The following is a 22,908-nucleotide window of genomic DNA, read 5'->3' as shown; positions in this document are numbered from 1 at the left end:
GTATCCGTAGAGGTGCAGGACTTTAAACTGGAGTGAACAATACGTCTACAAATGTGACAGAAACACTCAGAGTGCTGCTTGGTGTTCAGAAGGGTTAGGCTTAGATTTGGTGAATTATCCTGACAGAACCACAAGTCACACACGAAGCGTTCTCAGACTGTCGGAAAGCTGAAAATGAGATAAATTTTTCTGTTTTTACAGTTTGTTTCACTGATGAATGGTGTAATTTTGGCGATTTTTCAAAACATAACCATCCTTCAAAAGTTGGTTTCGGGGCTGCAAAGGAGTGCAAAGACAGTAAAACTTTTATTTCAGCGGTGATGATGATGATGATTAAATCCCTCATTGATATAATTTTAACCAGACTTGCTTGTTTATATCTTGCTCGGGGCTGTGTGTGTTCATTTTATCTGCATTTCCACCGTGGATGTGGCCTTTATGACGGCTGTAAATCCGCCCTCTGTACCTGTTCCCTGCACACAGATAAGCCTTTAGCACTGTGGACAAACCGACTCCACGGCAACACCGAGGCCGACATGCAACTTATCTCAGCCCGACACGCATGCAGGCGCACGGATGTTTCGACAGGATCTCGAACGCACTTCGACTCCCACTTTTTCTGCATCGTCTGTCATCCTCCCTCCATCTCTGGCTCACCTCCTCGCTCTTTATTTCAACATTTGTTCCACACTCGCTCGCTCTTTATCTTTCTACCTTTTTTTTTTTTATGTTTCTCTCCTCCTCGCTGGCAGTGTTGTCATGGCGACGGGGATGAGAAACCAGACAGCCACTTCAACTTTTAACAACAAAGGAGGCGGCACCGACTTCCATCAGCTGCTCCCGGCTCCGAGCGTCCTCCGACTCTCACACCTGTTTGACTCGTTCTTCTCCTGCCAACCGCTTCGTCTTTATGTCTTCCTTCACCTCCCACCTTCTCATTCCCTCGGTTATCGACGCCTATAAATATCTTTTTATTTTGAGGTACCTGCCTGGAAAAGCTACAGCTGCACATATGGCACAAGAAAAACCAAAAGTCAGAAGTTTACATACACTCAGATTACGATGCCTTCAAGCCCCAGATGATGATGTCATGGCTTTGGAAGCTTCTGATTGGTTAACTGACAACATTTGAGTTAACTGGAGGCACACCTCAAACACACTGCTTCCTTTGGTGACAACATGTAGCATCTAAAGAGAACTGTGGACCTCCACCAGTCTGGTCCAGATGCCTGAAGGTTCCACGTTCATCTGTTCAGACAGTTCTATCAGTAGAACCACCATGCCTGGACATGGCTGGACATTCCAGCCATCATAGGCTCAGGAAGGAGACGGTTCTGTGTCCAGAGATGAAGTGTTCTGGTTGAAATGTGCGAATCAACCCCAGAACAGAAGCTGAAGACCTTGTGAAGATGCTGCTGAAGCTGGTCAGAGAGTCATTATCCACAGTGGAACCAGTCCTGTACCGACATGGGCTGGAAGGCTGCTCAGAGAGGAAGAAGACATCACTCCAGAAGAACCATAGAAAAGACAGATTACAGTCTGTAGATGCACACAGGGACAAAGAGCTTCATCAGTGGAGACATGTCCTGTGGTCTGATGGAACTGAACCTGAACTGTTTGGCCTTAATGACCATCGGTACATCTGGAGGAAAAAGGAGGAAGCTTGAAGCCTGAGAACACCATCCCAGCTGTGGAGCACGGGGGTGGCAGCATCATGCTGTGGAGGGACTGGTGACCTTCACACAATAGATGGCATCATGAGGAAAGAACATGATGTGGAGATATTGAAGCAACATCTCCAGACATCAGCAGGAAGTTAAAGCTTGGACACTAATGGGTCTTCAGATGGACAATGACCCTCAGCATAGCACCAGATTAGCTACAGAGAGGCTTCAGGACAACAGAGTCAGTGTTGTGGAGTGACCATCACAAAGCCCTGATCTCCATCCTGGAGAACATCAGTGGAGCAAGGAGACCAACAAACCTGACCCAGTTCCACCAGTTCTGTCAGGAGGAATGGGCCAGAACTCATCAGACTGTTGTGAGAAGCTTGTGGAAGGAAACCCAGAAGGTTTGACCCAAGTCATAGAGTTTAAAGGCAACGCTAGCAGATACTGAGGAGATGGATGGAAACTTCTGACTCTGGAGAACGTCATAAAAAACTCTCTCTCTCATGAAGCTTGTATGTCTTCTGGTTTCAAACTGCATCAGTCTGCGTCTCGTCCACAGTGGCGTTAATTCACCTGCTCTAAATCTCAGCCCAAGCCAGTTAGTAGATTCTGGTTAAACCTGTAGAGGAAACCAGATTAGCTCTGGATCTGCTGTCATCGGTCCAACAGAAATAGCCCGCCAGCTCGCGTTTTCATAGCTCGTTCTTAAATGCTATTTAACGCAATTAGCTGCGGGTCCGGTTTCTTGTCCGGTCGCTTTTCCGGCTCAGAGGCTTTGATCTCAGCCGACTACAAACATCCACGGCTTTTGTTCGTCCTTCGGTTACAAACATCTCAGGCTACAGCTGAGTGATGTTTTTATCAAGATGTGAACAATTAGCTCTGGTCTTTCATTTGAAGGGCATTGTTTCTTCATTTTCTCTTCAGATTTTTCTAACGTGTTTCCTTTAATTTTCAAACAGCCTTTGCTCAGAACAAATCTTCTCTAAACAAACGTCCTGTTCTTCAGTTTGATGCATCTCCTCGTCCTTTTACTGCTTTGTGCGCTCGCCAAGCTTCTGCTCTCAGATTTGTTCTCCAATAGCAGCAACAGCCTTCCTCTTATAATCATAAAAAACAATTTTAAAGAAGCATATCGATGTTTTTAATGGCCTTTGGTTGTTCTTAATGGTTCACATTTTTAATATTTGAGGTTTCTTACAGGTTGTTATCCTGTTTTGCCGTGTTTTCATATCTCAGATGACTTTATTGTCTTTTAGAAATTGATTACGTTGCCTGACTGTGCAGCATTTCCACCCTCCAGAGCTAATTAAACATCAATCAGAGCCTCCTCAGAATCAAGAGATTATTTTTGTATTCAATGAAGCACAGTGTTACCTTCACATGAGTTGCAGGCCCGTGAAGTACATAAAGCAGGTTGAAATTTCACTTTTTAATGGACTTTTTCCATAATTTCTGAAGATGTAAAACTGATCTGGTTGCAGTTTTTACCAGAACTCAGATGTGTTTTTAATCCTGAACATGTCACGCATCTGTCTGCTGCACTGATGACGTTATGAGGCTCAGAAATGATGGAAAAAGTCCATTAAAAAGTGGGAAATTTGGACTTGAATCTCTGCACTTCAAGGACCTGTAACTATAAAAATATTCATAGTTTTAATTGTAGAAAATAAATCAGCTGATTTTGAGGAGGTCAGGTTGGAAGACACTGATTTTTTACAGACTCTGGAGCATTCATCTGCACAAAAAAGTCTAATTTTTAACTACTTTTGATGCCAAGATCACCTTCTACACGTTATTCATTCAGTTTTCTAAAACTGTGCATTATTGAGCATTTAAAAACCAGCTGATCCTGAGGTGGCTGGCTGGGAACTTTAGGTAGAGTTCAAATAAAAAGCTCTTCTGCTGTGGTTCACTACGTTAGCTGTCAGTGTTAGCATGTTAGCCTGCTGCTGCTCTGGATACGTTCTCCTCCACGTTGCTCCTCCTGCTGCTCTGGATACGTTCTCCTCCACGTTGCTCCTCTCCAACACCCTCCTCCTGTCTGCCTCTGATGCGTTTCACGTTCTGCAGCCATCGAGGCGAGCGGCAGGTTCAGAGGTTGTCGGCGTGCAGATGCTGTGTTTGTGGATCCGGACTGTACGGTGTCAGCAGTGTCACTTGACACTGAGTCTGTTCAATGTCAAGTGACAGCGCGAGTCTGCTCACAGTCCCCGCTGCCTTCTGCCGAGCTCGGCTCTGATTTATGATGCGCTCCTTCGTTCTGTTCTGCGGCGACTCCTTCCTCCAGAAAAACCAACAAGCCCCGCTTCCTTCCTGGTGAGATTAGTGCTGACGTTCTGCTGATGTCTGCCAACGTTCAATACTTTCCATGATGGAGGGAGGCCTTTAGAAACAGCCACTCAGACAGATGGATCTTCTATAAATCCCAAAGTAAACTGTTGTGTTCCAGCTACTGGTAGCTACTGGTGACGCTAAGCATACGCCGGCGCTTCACACGAAGGCTGCACTACATGTTGTTTCAGCGTCGACACGCAACATGCGCAGATTAACTGGAACGGATCGGCCTGCAGAACGGCGTACGGTCTTATTTTCCAAGAAAACGTCTGCTTGCTTAAACATCATTCACTCAGATTTAAGACTTTGCTTATTTGAAAAGACGCAGAGTTGGCTGACGTGCAGGAACGGCATGTGCACGGCGAAATGAGCGCAAAGAAAAACACCAACCAACAGACGGCCATGTCATCAGTCAATAAAGAATCAATCATGTGCTGAATACGTTTTAAACCATGAATACTTTACAGTTAAAGCCGCCACACAGTGACAAGTACTTTTAGGGTATGCTGCTAACGGTTAGCGGCGAATATAATATATGCTATATTGATTTAAAAAAAAAAAAAAAAAAAAGTGAGCTTTTACAAGATTGAATTTCCCTTCTGGGATAAATAAAGTATTTTTCATTTCATTTCATATGCTCGCGAATAGCAGCGTTAGCACCAAAGACAACGGTAGTGACACTCCATCGGCACTACATACCCTCGAAAACAGCGTATCAGCCCAATTTGCAGCGTAGTTTTTTCAGGCAATAGCGTAGCGAGCCGTTACTCTGATAAAACCCGGACATATTCTCTCCCAGTAAACCGAGGACTGTCGTCTACTCACTGCCATGGTTTTACAAGCCAACACCAAACACCACCTCATCCATCCGTAAACACAGCCGCAGATTTCCATCTCAAACAGTTTCATCACAACTAAGCGAGACAAACTAGCTCACCTTAACATACATTAAGGTGGAGGTCATGAACCTCCTCAGAAGTCTTTGTCATGGTCCCGTTACTAGCTAACCTCCCACAATGCTCTCTGCTTCCCAACACGAAGTCTGAGTGACGCCTCCTCCGGTCTCTACAGTACTAAACAGCAAGAGGCTCCACCTGGAGGAACAACCAGGTACTGCAGCTGATCGACAACACACTGTCTGACATGCACGACCTTCGTCTTCTGCGCTGCTGGATGTTAACGGGTTAAATCACTAATTGTAATGATTCAGTGAGTCACAAAATGAATTCAGGTTCATCGAAGCCACAAAAACCAAGACCAGGTTTCCCTTCAGCAGCGTTTTGCAGTTCTCGCCACAACACGATGCACAGTTTGTTTGGCCATAAAAATCCTGAGCACAAAGCCGAGTAGGACAAAGCCACATCTGAAAGTCACCCGAAGCAATAACAAAACAATCCTGGATGCCTTCGACAGTGTTTTTCTGGCTTCTTTTGTTCTCCAGCTTTCCTAAAATGATTTTCTATTTACGACGCACTCCCCTGCAAAAATCACCCGCAATGATTCATTCTTTCCAGAGGTCTTGAAGTCATCTGGAGAAGATTCTCGTATCCCATGTGAACAGAACGTCTTCTTTTCTCCCCCCAACAACACCACGCAGCTCCACTCCACGTTTACATGCCGTGTAAAAACAGAAACCCATAACAATCCCATTAAAGCCTTGAATTCAATTCTCAGGATTCAGCCTCCGATCTGATTACGTTTGCATCCTGCCTAATAATCTGCTGCTATGACTAATTTCTCTTTACTCCAGATCAGCTGGTTTCCCTGAAAGCTGCAGCAGAACGTTAATGCAGCGTATCTGGTGAAGAGGAAGAGGAGGAAGACGACAGCAGTACGTGATGTGAGGAAGAGGAGGATGAGCGAAATCGAATACTAATAATAATACAAGAAAATAAAGATAATAAGGACGACCATTAAACAGCAGAACAAAAGGCTGGTCGCTCCAAACTGAAGGGAAAAGAACAGAGAGACAAAAGTGGAAAAATAAAGAGATAAACACAGGAAGTGTTTTTCAAAATAAATCAACAAATGATAAAATAATAAAATAAACAAAAATGTCATAGCCAAGTGAAGAACAGGTGGAATTAAAGAAAGTAGAATAAATAATGATAAAAAATAAACCATAAAAGTGAAGGGTTAAAGTACTAATAACAGCAATAGTAAACAAATAAATTCACAAATTAAATTATATAATCAATAAAATGAATAAACAGATTAGACAATAAAAGCAGAACACGTCACTTTTTAAAAATCATTTTTTGATTTTTTTCCCCTAAAACTTTATTTTATTGTTTATTTTATTCTCTTTTACCCTTTATTTATTTACTTATTTGTGGATTTATTTTACTTATTTACCAGTACTACTATTATCATAATTCTTAGCCTTGTTTTTATGGTTTTATTCTCTATTTTTCTTTTATTCTAGTAGTTTTTTTTTCTCTCTTGGATGTGGCATTTTATTATTTTATCTGTTTTGTTTTGTTTTTTTGCTCTTTCTGTAAATCGGTTTGTAAACTCTGACTTTAAAAGTTGCAATCTAAATTTAATAATAAATAAATATAATAATAATAATCATCATCATCATCATCATAACAAATAGTCATAATAAATCAAATAAAAAATAAGATAAAATAAAATAAAAATAAAATAAAATGAAATAAAAATGGGTTTTAGGAAGTGATTTAAAAGAAGCTACTGATTGTGCAGCCTTGTTTGTTGTTGGGGCATCTGAGGACAAAGAGACCTAAAGAGCAGACAGTCGGGGCATGTAGCGGGGCATGTAGCGGGGCTGGGGGGCAGGTTGGGGGTATGATGGTGGAGCAGCTTCCTGAGGAAATACCAGAAACTCACGATACCGGCTGCCGACTACACGGTCCTCTCTACGCTCTGGTTTCTACTCTCACAGCTGGACTGTTATTACTGAGCAGCAGGTGAAATAAAACAGCGATTAATCCACTTAATTAAACATTGGCTGGAGGTATAAAGTCGGATCAATAAACCTGAGCGGTGCCGAGTGGCTTATGGGCCGACTGTCCTGCTTAAATGGACTCTGAAACTGTAACTGCGCCTCTATTTACTGCACAGACAAATAATTCAGAGGAAGCAGGAGGGAAACTAAAAACCAGAGCTGTGCGAGACTCGTCTGAACATGTCCTCCAGCCCCGACGTGGCCTCATTTATCGGTGTTTTGTGAATAAGAGGAAAATAATATAATCTCTCTCTGTCTCGTGCTGGAACAATGAGATGCAGTCTGTCGGCTCTTCTCCACCACGGCGCTGATTTCTGACAGTTTTATGGCTGATTAACTCCTCCGCCGACAGTCAACACCATCAAATCTCTATTTTTCCCACTCGTGCTTTAAAAATAATACGATTAGAATAAAGGAGGCTTAAGGGGGAACCATGGGAACGATAAAAACTCACTTGACAAGAAAGAAAACTGCTTAAAAAAAGAAACGCACTTCATCCAGATAATTTGAACACGACGATGCCACTCAGGAGGAGAACAAAAGTTTTATTTCAAACCTGGGGATAAAATTAAATACTGGCTCTGGAGTGAAATTCTTGGTGCCAAAATACAGAATTCTGCAAACTAAAATATGAATTTTGCTGTTTTTAAAAATGTTTTATATGTTTAATTAAGATAAATTTTCAAATTTTATCCGTCAGTGCTGATTGGTTGTTGCTCATGAGGTGCAACCAATCAGGAAGCGACATGGGCGGGGCCACAGAGTGACACACATTTTTAATTAGAAATCAAATAATCACAGAAAGTCCAAATACTGGATCCAGTAATCAACCAGGCTGATAATCAGTCATCTCTTAGGGATAACGAGCTGCTTCACTCGACTAAAAACCGGCAATAAAAATGTAAACGACTCGCGTTAATCTGAATCTGAAGTGGCAGCTCTGACGAACGCACAACATAAACTATTCATGGCTGTGATTTGCTCTGATGTGACTTCAGAGAAATAATATTTAGAGGGCGCGTAAATACTGGTGCTGCCAAAAATAACCGCTAAATAATGCAGCTAACGGTTGAATAATGTGCAAACGATGTGATGTTTGTAACTCTGCTGGACAGAAATGAGTTTGTTAAAAATGCAAACTCAAGCAAAACTCACTCAATAAAAGCAGAACAGGAAAGAAACGTAATTAAGATGTTTAACACTTGTTTATACAGAAGGGCTCATAAATAAGGCTGGATAGTGGTTGTTAAAGAGTCTGGGGGAGATGCACATTTAATGCCATAAAAGTTCATCAAGGTCCGGTTCATCCTCTGGGGAGCATGACACCTCTGAGCCTTGTGGCTAAAACTGGATTAACGCTTTCGGCATTAAACTCCTCAACATTTGGCTTGTGGGAGTGACAGCAGACTTTAAAGGCGAGCAGGTGCGTCGCCTGTGAACCTGCAGATCAAATAAACCACTCGGCCTTCTGATCTGAACGCAGCTAAAAAAACACTTTGATTTGACATCTTTGGGAACAGCAGCCCGTTGTGACGCATCACATGCTAGTCGGTTAGCGGGCTTATAACAGCATGAACTGGGTCAGAACATCCCCACTGGGAGCCTAATACAGCACCAACGATTAAATAATGTTTTAGGAGGAGCTGAATGAAACAAGAATCACGGCACTGTGAGAGTTCTTCTGTAGTTTTTTCAATATTTTACAGATTTGTTTTGGTAAATTAAAGGTAATGGCTTGAAAACTCAGAAAAAACGCATTAACATGTTCACAATTTAAAAAATGAAACAGGTCAAAACTATAAATACTGTTGACATCAACAAACTGTGTTTTTTTGTAAATAATGATTCATTCTTTTATACTTAAACATAAAATTACAGATTTTACTATATTTAAAATGCAACAAAACAACAACAATATGTTACAAATATCGGCCATTATTTGAAAGAAAAATTATGCATATGAAGGATTTATTAAAGTTGTATATTTACAGGTTTTCTGTTTTGCTAACTAACGGATCATAACTCATAAAATCACAGATCAAAGTGTAAATTTGCAGGACGACAATAAGTCAAAATGTGAATCTGTTCAAGATCAAAAAAATGTTTTTACACATTAAAACTAATTTGTTCTTTTATGTTTGATCATAAAATTACAGTTTTATTGCATTATAATTGGCATAAATTGTATTATTTTACAATATATTTGCTGTTATTTGAAAGAAAAGCAAAGTAAAGTTATGATTGAGAACTCTACTTATTATTTTACAAATTTTACCTCCGGAAATTAAAAATAAAAATGAGTAAAATCCCTGAAAAAAGGTCTTTTTAATTTTTTAAATAAATAGTAATTTATTATTTTATGTTTGACCATAAAGTTACACAGTTTTGCTGCATTATAATTATTTTACAAGATATTTAACATTATTGGAAAGCAAAACAAAATACAGAACTGGTACATGTTTTTGTAGTTAATATTTTAATAATTCTACCTGTAAAAGATCTCGACAAAAACGTGTAGAATCACAGAAAAAGGTTGATTTCTAATGATAACGGTTAAAAACAAGAACAAGTAAAAACTGTAAATAATGTCAGCATCAAAAATCTATAGTTTTATGAATACTAATTAGTTCTTTCAACCATGTGTGACTGTAAAATTGCAGTTTTAGTGTATTTACATGTGAAAAAAAATCCTTATTTTACGGACATTTGCAGTCATCTTCACTATTTTTATTGTTTCTGGTTGTTTCAGCGTTACACAGGAATATTTGTGACGCTCTCACCGTCAGATTTTCATCTTTTACTGTTTCGTTGGTGCACTCGTCATCTCTGACACTAAAGTGGTTTATTTCCGTCCCTTAATAAATATTGCCTACACTACAGCTTCATTATGGGCAGTAAACCTTTATAAAGCCCAGACAGCGCGCCCCGGCTCTCAAACACATTTAGCTCCGACAGCGTCCGGCCGAGCCGAGGCCCTGGCCGCCGTCCAGTCAGACGCTGGAAACGCTCTCATTGATTGCACCTTAACAAAGCCGACTGTGAGCTGCTCCATTTGTCTCCATAAAACAACGTCTCAGTGCCTCGTTCCCTCAGGTCGGCCTGACTGTGACTCACTCCTCCACGTCGGGACCCGACTTTGGGCTGAAGTAGCACTCAGGAAAAAAAAAAAAAAACAAGTCTTTTTCTGCTCAGTGACCGAGCGCCCATCATGTCGCTGGCTGTCAGACTCACACTTACATCGACTGAGCTGCAGCACAGAAAGAAATCACGGCTGCTCTTCAACCCATCGATCGGTTCTCAGACCTGCCCATTGTCGTGTTATCACTAAAAATAGAAATAAAAATATAAAGGCAGCATGACAATTATCTTATTTGGTGCTTCGTGAAAATGGTGATTTAATCATTTGTATAGTAAAACTGTTTATGAGGTGTTTAGCTGGTGATAAATTCTCAACCATTAGATGAGTCTTTACCGGACAATGATTAGAAAACGAGATCACCGACGATAAAAACGATCCATTAATCCAACGGTGCAATGACACAACAACCCAGTCTCTACTACATGACAATCCTACACGACTAAACTGCTTTTACTATGACATTTTAAATCAGTTTTGAAATAAACTAAATTTGTACCTTGTAGGACCGCCGTAAAGTTCGGAGGTCGGCTTTGCAACCAAAACACCAGAATTTGTTACGTGATGGCTTCTCTGACTCGAGTTTTTTGTAGGTTGTTTACGTTCTGGTTCGGTTTAGGTATCATATGTATGCTAGACGCTGAAGCTTGGTGAAGGTTCTGCATCAAAACTACCCGGTTAGAGTTTGGTAAATGATCACGGTTTAGGCAACATGTCTGTGAAGATTCTCAGTCATCCAGGTTATGGTTATTCTTGTAGTTATTCTTGTAGATGAATGAATCCCAAACTCAGGTGTTAATGGCTCCTTCAGGATATCTGGAACTCCCAACTAGTCAGTCAGAGCTGATGAAGCCTCTTGGATGAAGGTGGAACGTTTTTAAGGAACTCAAGCAAGTCCAGTTGCTATGATTAATCTACCAGAATGGTTTAGGCTAATTAATGACCCTCACATGGCATCTCTGAAGCTTCTCCTCCATTTTCTGCCATCACATCTATAACCAGCGGGCGACACAACATATGTCGTATCACAGCGCTCAACATAATAAGGAACCAGGCTCAGGGAAGGCGGCCATCTGCCTCGACCGGTTGGAGTGTGGTACGTTCGAAGGTGACGGCAGTTTAGTTGCACAGGAACGTAATTTTGTGGAGACCCGGTCGGCCACAGACGGCAGGACAAAGACGAGGGCGTTGGCATGTCATGGAACTTAAATGTTCACAACTCTTCCACCATCTGTGGTCTAAAGAAATGTCCGTCAACTTCACTGAGGCCTTCAGGAAAAGTGGGATCACCCTCCTTCATCATTTCCAATAGTTCGGGGTTGGTCCATGATGTCCATTCTGTTGTAGAAATGTCAACACATACTTATTCCTCTACGTTAAAAAGAGTTTGATAAACTATGACAAGACTCCGTAATGTTTCTGTTCAGTACATATCGATTGGTGAAGTGGCACAAGAACTATTGAGGAACTCAGACAAGTTATTGGACAGTTTATACTCGGCTTTTTGTACATTTTTTAAAACAAAAAGCAGCTACCTCGACTTCAACATGGTGTCGGTTAGTTTGGAGTCGACTCCGAGCAAAATTTCTGTAAGTAAGTTTGCGGTTTCGATCGGGTTGAACCAACTGAAAGTTGTGAAAATGTGGTTGCATTCACAAGTAGTGTGTTCCTCCTGCTGCCAAAAAAAAGAAAAAGATTAATCCCGGAAGACGCCGTAGCATAGCTTAGATTCTCTCTTTAAAAATGCATCCTGGCAGCATTTGTTGGTGAAGAAAGTATGACTTCTCGGTGTTTGTGTTTTCTGTTGCGGGCCTTCAAACTGTCACCCACTGGGAAGCCTGTGAAGCAATGTGAGGAATTCGTTCCCTGGACAACAAAATATTTGTCCACGTGAGCGCTGACTGTAAGAAATGCGTCTGATGAGATAACACAAACCGACCTGGACGCTACAGTCCCAATACAGGCGCATGTAGCGGAACGTGAACATCTTTACATTTGCTGGCTGTGTGGACCAGGAAGGGGTTAACGCACAGAGGAGCAGCAGAATGAAAGAGAACTTGGCTCGGAGGACTGAATGGAAGGAAAACAGATGAATTAACCAGCGCTGCATGCATCTCTTCCTCCTCCTCTTCCCCCTCTTCCTCACATGTGGTCTCCGCCGTCTTCGCCAACTCCGAGCTGGATTTCTAACAGCTTTTACTTTGCAGAAAAAGAACTGATGAAGGTTGTTGGGGTTAATGCAGGTGAACAGCTGCTGCACCGCTCCAAGTGTGACGCTGTGCAGCTCTGCGAGAGGTAAAGTCGCCTTTATCATAGTGTCAGTAGAGCTAAAACAAACCGTGATAAGAGTTTGGATGAAGGGTTGGTACGAACCAAGCTGAAGGTATGAAAGGAGTTTGCTGGTCCACGTGGAACCAAGTAATGACTGTCGAGTGTTTAAAATATCTGTGAATTGTAGTCGGTGGTTTGATAACAGAACATGTGAGAGTTTAACAATGAAGGAGAGAAGATAAACAACCATAAAGTAGTAAAAAGACAGCTGGTCATTACAGCTTCACGGTGGATCGCGCTAAGCACCACTTGTTCAGTCCGTTTGTCACTTTGTTTAACACGTGACAGAACCTTTAAAGGACTTCATGTATAAATTTGTTGGACAAATATGCCAACGCTCAAAGGAGAACTGGTTTAGTTAGAGCGGTTAGAACCATCAAATAATTTCATTAAACTGCAGAAAACATTAAAAAAATTATGTGAAATTTCCTCGTTCCCAAGGTCATATCTGAAAACGTCTTGTTCTGTCCAACCAACAGTCCACAGCACAAAGAAATGCTGTTTATTATTTAATACACAACAAAGAAAGTTAGAGGCAGGAAGTGTTTGGTACTTCTGCTTATGGGTTGTTTCATCTCAAATCATCACGTCCCTTCTGCTCGACCAGCTCTGACTCCTTTGAAATGCTTTTTTTTTTTTATCAGTAACTATATGTAAACTGATATCTATGATTTTTTTTATCTAATAGTTTCTGAGAAATGTTGTTTAAATTGCCCGTTGACCCACTTCTACACAGCGCCTTGTCAATACTAGCTTATCCGACACTAACAAGCTCTAGTTGGAGGTCTTCATGGATCACTGAAGTCTTTGTCATGGTGTCCGTTGCTAACTAAACCCCCTCAATGCTCTCTGCTTGCCAACAGGAATTGTCGTAGTTCGATTGACTTGAGTCGCTGCAGGGATTAAACAAGTACAACAGCTATTCTACGATACACTTACTGACATTCATGTCTTTCATCTTCTGCATTAGCGGTTAGCATATTTTTAATCGGTTAAAGTATTAAAGAGAATTGATCATTAACAACCTGAATAGAAACATTATTTTGTGGAGACTGGGTTGGCCACAGACGACAAAAGAAAGTCGCTATAATGTGCTACAGTGAGAGGCTCCACCTGGTGGACCAACCAGGTACTACAGCTAATCTGCAATACATTTACTCACATGCGTGCACTTTGTTTTCTGCATTATCAGCTAATAAATTTGCTACCCATTACATTCTTAATGGCAATCAATCGATTACTGATTAATCACTAGCATCATTACTTGAACGTGCGTGATATTTTGCACGAGTCGTCCTTGCGTAATCCTTAAACGCTAGCTCGATATTAGCGGACTCTTCCATGAATTACACAGTGAGAGGAACAGATTTTTTGGAATGAAAGCAAAGTCTCGCTGAGCCTGTTGTGCCGACACCTCTGCGCATTTCATTCAAAGAGTTTCATTCATGTGTTGTTCAATCTGCTCTCATGTGTCGAGGTGGTGTTTCTTCCTCCACCTGCAGCGGCTGCTCACGCCACAGTGTGACGACTCGTCATGCCGCCCGACTCCGTGCACACGTGTCTCGGCGAGCTCACGAGGGCGACCGACGCCACATCGCAGGGGAGGCATCTGACCTACGGTGCAGAACCCGCCTCGCCTCGGCCTTTGTCTCGCTATCACCATTTCTCTTTAAGCCTCCTTCCCCTTCATTAGTCTTCGCTCCCTGCATCACTCTTTCCCCCCTCCATCCCTCGCTCCGCTCAGAAGTAGGGCACAGTGGCTCGACTGTTTATAGCGATGCAGCTGCAAGCGGGGGGAAAGAGAAGAGGGAAGGCATGGGGGGGAAACACAGGAGAAGGAAGAAGAAGAAGACGGCAGAATATGTACACACAGCCCAGTTTGGCATTTCTGTTGTCGGTGCTACAATAAAAAAAGCACACAAACGCCCACACACTTAAAAAAAAAAAAAAGGCCTTTCTTCTGAATTGCCATTTTAAGTGTCAAAGTCTTCGTTTATGACATGATGAAGCACGCACGGATCGTTTTACTGCTTTACATCCCCGTTTAATCGTTAATCCAACAGGTTTAAAGGTCCGTGGCTTCCAGGTGGAGCGCTCGATCGGCCGCTCATCAATCCGTGGGGTTGTTTACAGAACAACAGCCTCCCAGGATTAATCCATTATCTTTGGCGGTGAGAGGAACAAGCCGCCACCACGCTACGACAGCAACCTGAATACCTTTGGGGTTGTGGACAAACAAAACATCCGTCATGTTGGGCTTTGGGAAACAGCGAACCAAAACCAATCGTGACAACAGTTTTGACAATTACAGTAATGATCATTTGCAGCTATTCTTACAACATATCAGAGAAAATCTTGAGCCTGAAGGCGACTCGTGTTGAAGCAAGCGGTTCTCCAAATGTACCTACATTTAAGGCGGGTCCAGTAGCCGACTAGTTGGTCAATATGCTCTCATCAAGTCCAGTTTTACTTCCATGAGGAGAAAAGTTCTACATCTACAGCCTTCTAGGACCAGACTAACGTTAAACTTATCATTTACTCGGAGATGGCATCAAACTCGAATCAAAGAAGTCGTCAACGTGGCCAAAAAGTCAAGTGCAAACATTGCAAACATCTCAACAACCAACATCATCTAGAAACTAACGATGCAATTATAAATCGATTCGTTGTCAACTTTTAACTGAATCACCAACTGTTTAGATAATCGATTAACCAGTTTGAGTAATTCCTTAAGAAAAAAACAAGTCTAAATCTAAATTCTCCAACTGCAGCTTCTTAAACGTGAATATTTTCTGGTTTCTTTCCTCCTCAGTGACAGTAAACTCAGCAGCTTTGGGTTTTTTGACAGAACATTTTCCATCTTGGACTTTCCACCATTTTCTTACCATTTACAGACCAAACAACGAATCAATTAACAAAGAAACTAATCAGTAATAACAATAATCTGCATTTGTAGCACTGCTAAACAGGAGCTAACTGGTCTGTTATGTTCCTCAGTAGTTCTTGTGTTAGCTTGCTGCAAAGACTAGTTTTGTTCTCGCTGATGTAGAATTCAATCAGACGAACACAGCTGCAGGTGGAACGTTTAGTTCATTAACCTGCTGATTATTTTCTCCCCTGCGACCAATCGATTGGTTAAAGAGTCAGTACGATGTCTGATTTTGTAGATTTTCTAGATTAGCAGCAGTGCAAACCTGCTGTTTGTTTTACCTTTAAATAACAGTTTAAAGGTGCCAGACACAGAAAACATTATGAAACCACACAGGTGAAGAGAGGGACAATTTTCTGTTCGCAAATTAGATCAATTCCAATTTCTTGCACCGGTACGGAAACTGTGACAGACAATTCAGCGATCCAATTCACCCTGCAGGGAAAAGGCCGGACTCCATCTGCATCGACTCAAACCTTCCTTTGACCACAGCGAATCCATAGGACGCTGCTGAAAACAGCACATGAGCCCAGTTAAAGGCAGCAGCCGTGTTGTGTTGGCGTTCCAAGGTAGAACGAACGAACACTAGTGAAACGCCAGAGCGTCCCACAAGATCGTTTTTTCAGTTTGTGTAATGGAGTTGTAAGGAATACCGAGTTGCACATTCACCCAAAAACCAAAATAAAGCAGCACTACAGCTGCTGCAGAACAAAGGCAGAGGAATCACTGCTCAAAGCTGTAATCAAACCACAAGCCGCACCAGTAATTATCCGCTGGAGCTCATTTAATTTCATTTAAGCTGATGACGAGCAGCCAGTTTCCTCTTTTTCTCTGTCATCCAGAGGAAAATTTGGCCTTTTAGTTTCACTACGTATTTACTTTACTTTTCCTTTGACTGATGTTGTGTAACATCGTGTGTTAGATAACGCCAAAAAACAAAAGTTGTGTTTGCATCCACGGACATGAAGCTAATCACACGCAAAAGGAAGATGGGACGGAAACACAAGAGTCATTCACAAGTTATTTCGAAGTCGCGCTTGGCTTCACGCGGCGTGTTTGGCTGATTGTTCCTTAGATTTGACCTTCGCCGTGCCGAGCGACTCGACAGTCTTCATGTTTAACCGCAGAAGGCAGGAATTTTCTCATTTCAATCCAAGCGTTTGTGAGACTTTGTGGAATTTAACACTATAAAAAGAGAATGCCACAATTTATTTACGTCTTAAAACCACAGCTGGGACGATTAATTGATTGCTTGTCAACTACTACATTTATCACCAACTATTCTACTAACAAGTTTGAGGAATTTATTTAGGAAATCCTGTAATTGCAGCTTCTTAAACGGGAACATTTTCTGGTTTCTTTCCTCCTTCTGGATGGCGACTTGGCAGCGACCTGTCAATCACAACGTAGCCCCGCCCTAAAACATACCCCACTTTATTGCCTATTTTCCAATAAACAGGACCAAAATTGATTAAATTAACACAACGCTGTATTGAAGAACACTTGAAACTAGCAGTTGAGACCACAAACCCACTTGGAAAACGTTTACTGAGGTAACGAATCAAGTGAGAAGAAGCCTAATTTTCTCACTGACTTCTATTCAATCATACTTCTTTTCACAACCAGAGGAGTCGCCCCCTGCTGGCTGTCGGGAAGAACGCAAGTTTAAGGCTTTATTTTTGAGACTTGAACCTAAATGTGACTGCTGGGGCTTCGTTATTTAAGCTTGGTTGTTAGAAGCTGGAGTGTAAACAGCAGTTTGTGTATCACATCTCAACAACCGCTGTTTGAAACAGCAGCTAGCCTGTCTGTGTTTTTTATTCCTCAATAGTTCTTGTGTTGCATCACCACAGAAATCATACGAAACCGAGTCATTTCTGTATGAAACAGCCAGGTTCAAATGATTTAACAACCTGCAAATACGAGCTTAGAATTCAATCAGGCTAATGAGGCTAATAAGGTTCCTTGTTCGGTTCGTCTGCAGAAAACGTGCAGATTTTGTTTTCTAATTCCATTTTATTCATTTTCTTTGGTTTACTGCAGCTTCAACTCAAAAATAATCAAACAGAGGTGATTGAAAAAGATAAACAACTTTGTTTACTCCAGTCAGACGAGCATCACTTGAGCTGCAAAATGCTCAGAAACCTAAAAACACCAACTTGCTTCGCCTCCTCCCCTGTCTGGTTCTCCATTAGCTGCTTTCCTTACTATGCAGAAGGCACCCCGCGGAGCTTTTTTGATCACGAGGAGCGCAACGGTTTTATGAATAAATCCCCCTCGTGTGCAAAACTACGCACACGGTCACGCAATTAACAACCTGCTGCCGGTTTGACGAGATCAACAGTTGGTGGAAATGGCAAGAAAAAGGTCATGTGAGCGAAGAACGGGAGGGAGCGAGCAAACAGGGATGTAAACAATGCACGGGTCAAATATTAGCAAAGCGGCTCTGCAAACACATCTCGAGACAGAAGCAGATTCTCCACGTTGCACCTTTGACTCTTTCGCTGTCAATCGCCTCCAATCAGGATGACGTTGGCTTACATAAGTTTTGCACTCACGGCCGTCGGGAACTCTTAACGAGGAAGGCAACTATCTCGTCACCGCTCGGCCGCTGAGCGATTACACGGCGATTGCACTGAATTAGGCGGCTGAAATGTGACCGTCGGTGCCGGGGTGCACGCGAATGCAAACGACAAAACGCTCCTTGTGCATGTGTAGGTCAAACAGAGGCGCGTTCGTATATGTGCATGGAGATGAACAAGTATCCTCCTGCGCTGCATGCAACATCAATCCCACTGGTTTCCTCCAGCGACACACACCCACGCACACAGGAGGCAGGAGAGACACTTACTGATTTTGTCCTCGGCTTGGGAGAAAGGGAAGCAGCACAGCTGACCCATGGCGCCTCCGTCCCTCTCCTCCTGTTCCCCTCTTCTTCCTCTTCTTCCACCCCTCTTTCTCCTTATCCCCCTTTGCTGTGAGGCAGATAGATGGAGTCTTCTCCCCCCTCTTCTCTACTGTCACTCCCACTCTTCTCAAGACAAAACCCACCCGGCGAGGATGGACACAACAACAACAAAAAACCCAAAACAATAATAAAAAAACAAATTCCCTGCTTCTTTCTGCAGCCAGGAGAACCAGCGAATAAAGGGGTCGGACGCTGGAGGAAAAAATGAGCGAGCGGCTCCTTGCTGCTGCTCTACTTTAGCGCCGACACGGGGAGGAGGGGTGTGTTATCAGATGGAGGGAGGGAGGGCAGGAGAGTGTGTAGGAGAAGACAAAAAGAGTAATTTTTCTTTTTGTGTGTGTGTGTGTGTTTGAAGTGCAGAGGAGGGGGCGTGCACGGGCCGCATTTGTTTTAAATGGAGGAGGTGGGCCGTGCGAAGCGGTGATTTATTTAAGAAAAGGGAACGCACTGAGCACGCTCGAGAGTGTGGCAGGCGTGTGGAAACGGGAAAAAAAAGAGGGAGCGGTATATATGAGCAGACATGTGGAGGGGGGCTGCAGGCTCCGCCTCCTCGCGTCACTGTAGCCTGAATAATGGTGGTGGAGTCGCCGGCAGCTGCAGCCTGCTGTTTCTGCCTTATTTATGAGCCCTGTAATGGTATTTGGAGGCGCTTATGTGTCCCAAAAAGAATGGAAAAAATAAATAAATCAACTCTGGGGTCAAGCATGGATTGTGGGTCAGAATGACGTCCACGTAAGGAGGCAACCGTCACGTTTACTATTCAATAAATTCTAGCATTCATTGAGAAATAATGAATAATAGATGCTCCAGTGTGTTTATTACATCCTGAAGCTATTGTACAACAACATCAGTTGACCAAAGTGCAGCAGAAGTTATCAGACAGGCAGCGACATAAAATATGAACAAGATAGGAAAAGACTTCCGCCTGATACGTTTAGAAAATAAAATAAACACGAATATATAAAGACGATTCACCAAGAGCATGAGATCATCTTAAGACTGTAAATGGAAGAGGGACGGTGTATCATCAGCATTATTTAGATGATGTGTTTAAACGCAGACTTAAATTTGAAGCATTCATGAGCTCTGTGACGGGATTTGGAAAGAATTGACAAAAAATAAGATAAATCTACTCAGAGGTCACGTATGGATCGTGGGGACGTCCACGTAAGGAGGCGACCGTCACATTTACTGCTCAATACTAGCATTCGTTAAGGAATAATCAATAATAGATGCTCCGGTGTGTTTATTATGTATACAGTAACCTCAGTTGATTAAAGTACAGTAGACGTTATCAGACAGGCAGCAACAGAAAATATGTGCAAGATAAGAAAAGACCATTAACCAAAAGCATGAGATCATCTTAAGACTGTAAATGGAAGAGGGATCATCAGCATTATTTAGATTATGTGTTTAAACTTAAATTAGAAGCTGTTATTCATGAGCTCTGTGACGATATCTGGAGGAACCTAAAAATCCCAAAAAGAACTGAAAAAATAAATAAATCTCCTCTGAAGTCAAGCTACCATCAGCTTCCCATTTATACTCACGATTCAATACCATCATGAACCCACGGGTCACTGAGAGACGATGAATAATAGATGCTCCGACGAGCTTATTTGCATCCAGAAGCGAACTGAGACTGACCTCGTGTTGGGATTGTTGTTTGTTAAAGCCGCCTGCTTTGTGTGCAGTTATTAACTTGGTTGTAGGTTTGGCAGCATTTGTTTTGGATTTTTCCCAAATAACTGATTCAATTTTTTAGTCTCTAAAAAATGTCAGAAAATGGTGAAAAATGCAGCTTCTTTATTCTCCTTTTGGTCTTATTATCTTTACAAGTGTAATTACCAGCTGTTACAGTGATTAATCTAGTTACAGGATTAAACAGTGAGCTGTACTGAAAACAATCAACTGTTTAAGTAAATTGTTATCGGAGCTATACGACTTGCAACTACAGCTTTTAGTATTTTACTGTAATTTTACAGGAAAATTACGATGGAATCACTACCAACACAACTTTCAGGAAACTTTGATATACAACTAATACAAAAAGATCAATAAATAAAACGACAAACTCTTAAAAAATGGACAAACTTCATCAAAAGCAGCTGCTACATAAACAACCAGGAAATATAAATATGATTATAATCAGTCCCTGCTTAGTTTAACACATGTACAATTCATTAAGCATCACATAAGACTTTGTCATGGTGCCCCTTTACGAAATAAACCCCCATAATGCTCTCTGCTTGCCAACATAGAACTGTGTAAGAGGTAAGAGGCTCCACCTGGTGGCACAACCAGGTACTACAGCTAATCTACAAAACTTAGATTATCCAGGAAGAAGGTATCGCAGGGCTGCACCGCTATACCGCTATGTCATAGTATGTCCAGTATTTCTAGCACCTGCACCATCTACAGTAACTTTAGTATTTTAGGTTACAAAGAAAATTACAAAAATACAAATTACGCAGCAGGTTCCAGTCCACATTTAGTTGCATTTTGCTGGAAGATGCACAAAAAAAATCCTGTTTCTACTCCAAAAAAAACGTCACGTCTTCATAAATTTGCCACCAAACTCCTCAGCATAACAACCGGTGCATTCAGGGGCGACTAGCGTCAAAAAGCAGCCCAGAAATTTGCTGTCAAGCGGCTCAACTTGACGCAACGTGTAAGTCATCAGGTAAAAACACAATCTGTTAATTTATGTTTGACTAATATGTAAGAAAACAACATTTTCCAGAGGTTTTCCCGCCCACGTTTCAAATCAAATTAAATTTATTTAAAGAGCAAGTTTAAAACAACCCCAGTTAATTAACCAAAGTATTAGTTGTAGCTGTCAGACAGGCAGAAACAGAAACAAGACTCCGCAGGTCGGCAGATCCACTTCTAAACTCAAATAAACATAAAACACTAAAATACTGAGACGATTAAAGGCAACCAGAGCGTGGCTGTCCTGAGGAGGGACTGTGTTTCATCAGAGTTATTTGGTTTGTTAAAGTCAACAGTGTTCAAACACGGAGCTAAATTAGCAGCAGCAGACTGTATCCACAGGAGGACTTTATTCAAATGTTTGCTTTATCTCAGTCAACAGCCGAGACGCACCTGAGGATCACCGAGTGTTTCTCTTCGGACGTGGGAGCTCGTGTCCTCGAGACTTCTTCTGCAAACCTCTCCTTAATCGTGTTTCAGGTAATCGAAGTTTTAACGGCGGTGCGATGATGAGACAAACACCTTATTGGCTAAGAAGTAATAGAACTTCTGTGATAAGCGCTCTCGTTATCCGACTCGAGACCGGCGAGCCTGATACCCAACACCCGGTGTCGTTAATAATCACACGCCTCACCACCTTTTCTCAGGTTTTCTCTCGGCGTGCTGACATTTGCTCCGAGCTGAGAAAAACCTTCGATATCTGTGCCTGAGAAATATGCATTAGCGCCTCATTCCACTTCGCGCCTCCTTTAATTACAGTTCAGTTAGCGGGACTCGTCACAGCAGGTCAACCAGAGACTTAACCTGAACCAGTGTGTTTTCTATCGACTACTACAAGAAATAATCTAAATGATTAATGTTCCCCCATCAAGAGAGCAACATTTCTCTGTTTGAATGTGACAAACGGCACAATGTTTGGGTAGAAAACTGTTGAGTTAAACTGCCAGCATGGATTAAAAATAGATTTATTAAAAAAAAAGGAAGGAAGGTTCATTATTTAGGTCAGCAGTGCAACACTGAGGGAAATCCAATGAATCAATCAAATCCAATCTATTTCTATTGAAGCCCTCAGCAAAGGGCAGCGAAAGCATCTCATTTTCTCTTTAGTGTGCAAACGATGTCCGACTTTGGTTGTAGCTTTAATGAAAATATCACCGATTGCAGGAAACCGAGGTTTACACATCAAAGTGTAAAACTGTTAAAGACGTAAACGTGATTTTAAAAAATCTAATTTAAAAAACGTGCTTTTTTTAGTTCGTTGTTGCGGTTTGAAAGTAATTCCGGTTTTTTTTTAATTCTTCCCAAAAAGTGAGAAAGTTTATATTAAACAAAGTTTGTGATATTTTACAGGAACAGAGAAGCTCTTTTTCTACTTATGGTAGAAATTTACTCGTACAAGCTTTGAATTTAATGAAAATATTGCAGAATTCACAGCACAGGAGTTGTTTTTAACTCACGTAGACGATGATCAGATGAGTTTGACATATTTCTATTACTTCAATAATCAACTCTGTTTGTATTTAGCTTACGATACCGTTTATTTGACTTGTTAGTCTTACTTTTTTACGCTTCTATCCCTCTTTCATCCTTCTAAAATTAACTACGACTATCTACTCGTTTGCTGTTTTGCACCAACACACCAAGTCAGAATCCTCGCAGCAGTAAAACACATTTTGATCGTGAGAGCAGCAGCTTGGTTAACATGTCCTCTTAATGAGCCTCGTTTCTCTCACTGCTTCACACTCGTTCTGCTGCCTGGCAACAGAAACAGAAAATATTTAAATGAGAGCAGCTTTATAGGGAGTTTTAAATATGCTAAATGTCACGTACGTCTTTGGATGAAAGCGTCTGCCAAGT

General features: G+C 41.7%; 1 protein-coding gene across 2 annotated transcripts in view; it reads right to left on the bottom strand.

The window, feature by feature from the left end:
• akap7 (A-kinase anchoring protein 7) overlaps positions 1 to 22,908 on the bottom strand; it is a 68,586-nt gene that overhangs the window by 10,020 nt on the left and 35,658 nt on the right. The window lies entirely within an intron of this gene.

This window comes from Stegastes partitus, unplaced genomic scaffold, assembly GCF_000690725.1.
Source record: "Stegastes partitus isolate 25-593 unplaced genomic scaffold, Stegastes_partitus-1.0.2 Scaffold1535, whole genome shotgun sequence".
In the NCBI taxonomy this organism is placed as follows: Eukaryota; Metazoa; Chordata; class Actinopteri; family Pomacentridae; genus Stegastes; species Stegastes partitus.
This window is presented reverse-complemented; position numbering and strand designations above follow the sequence as displayed.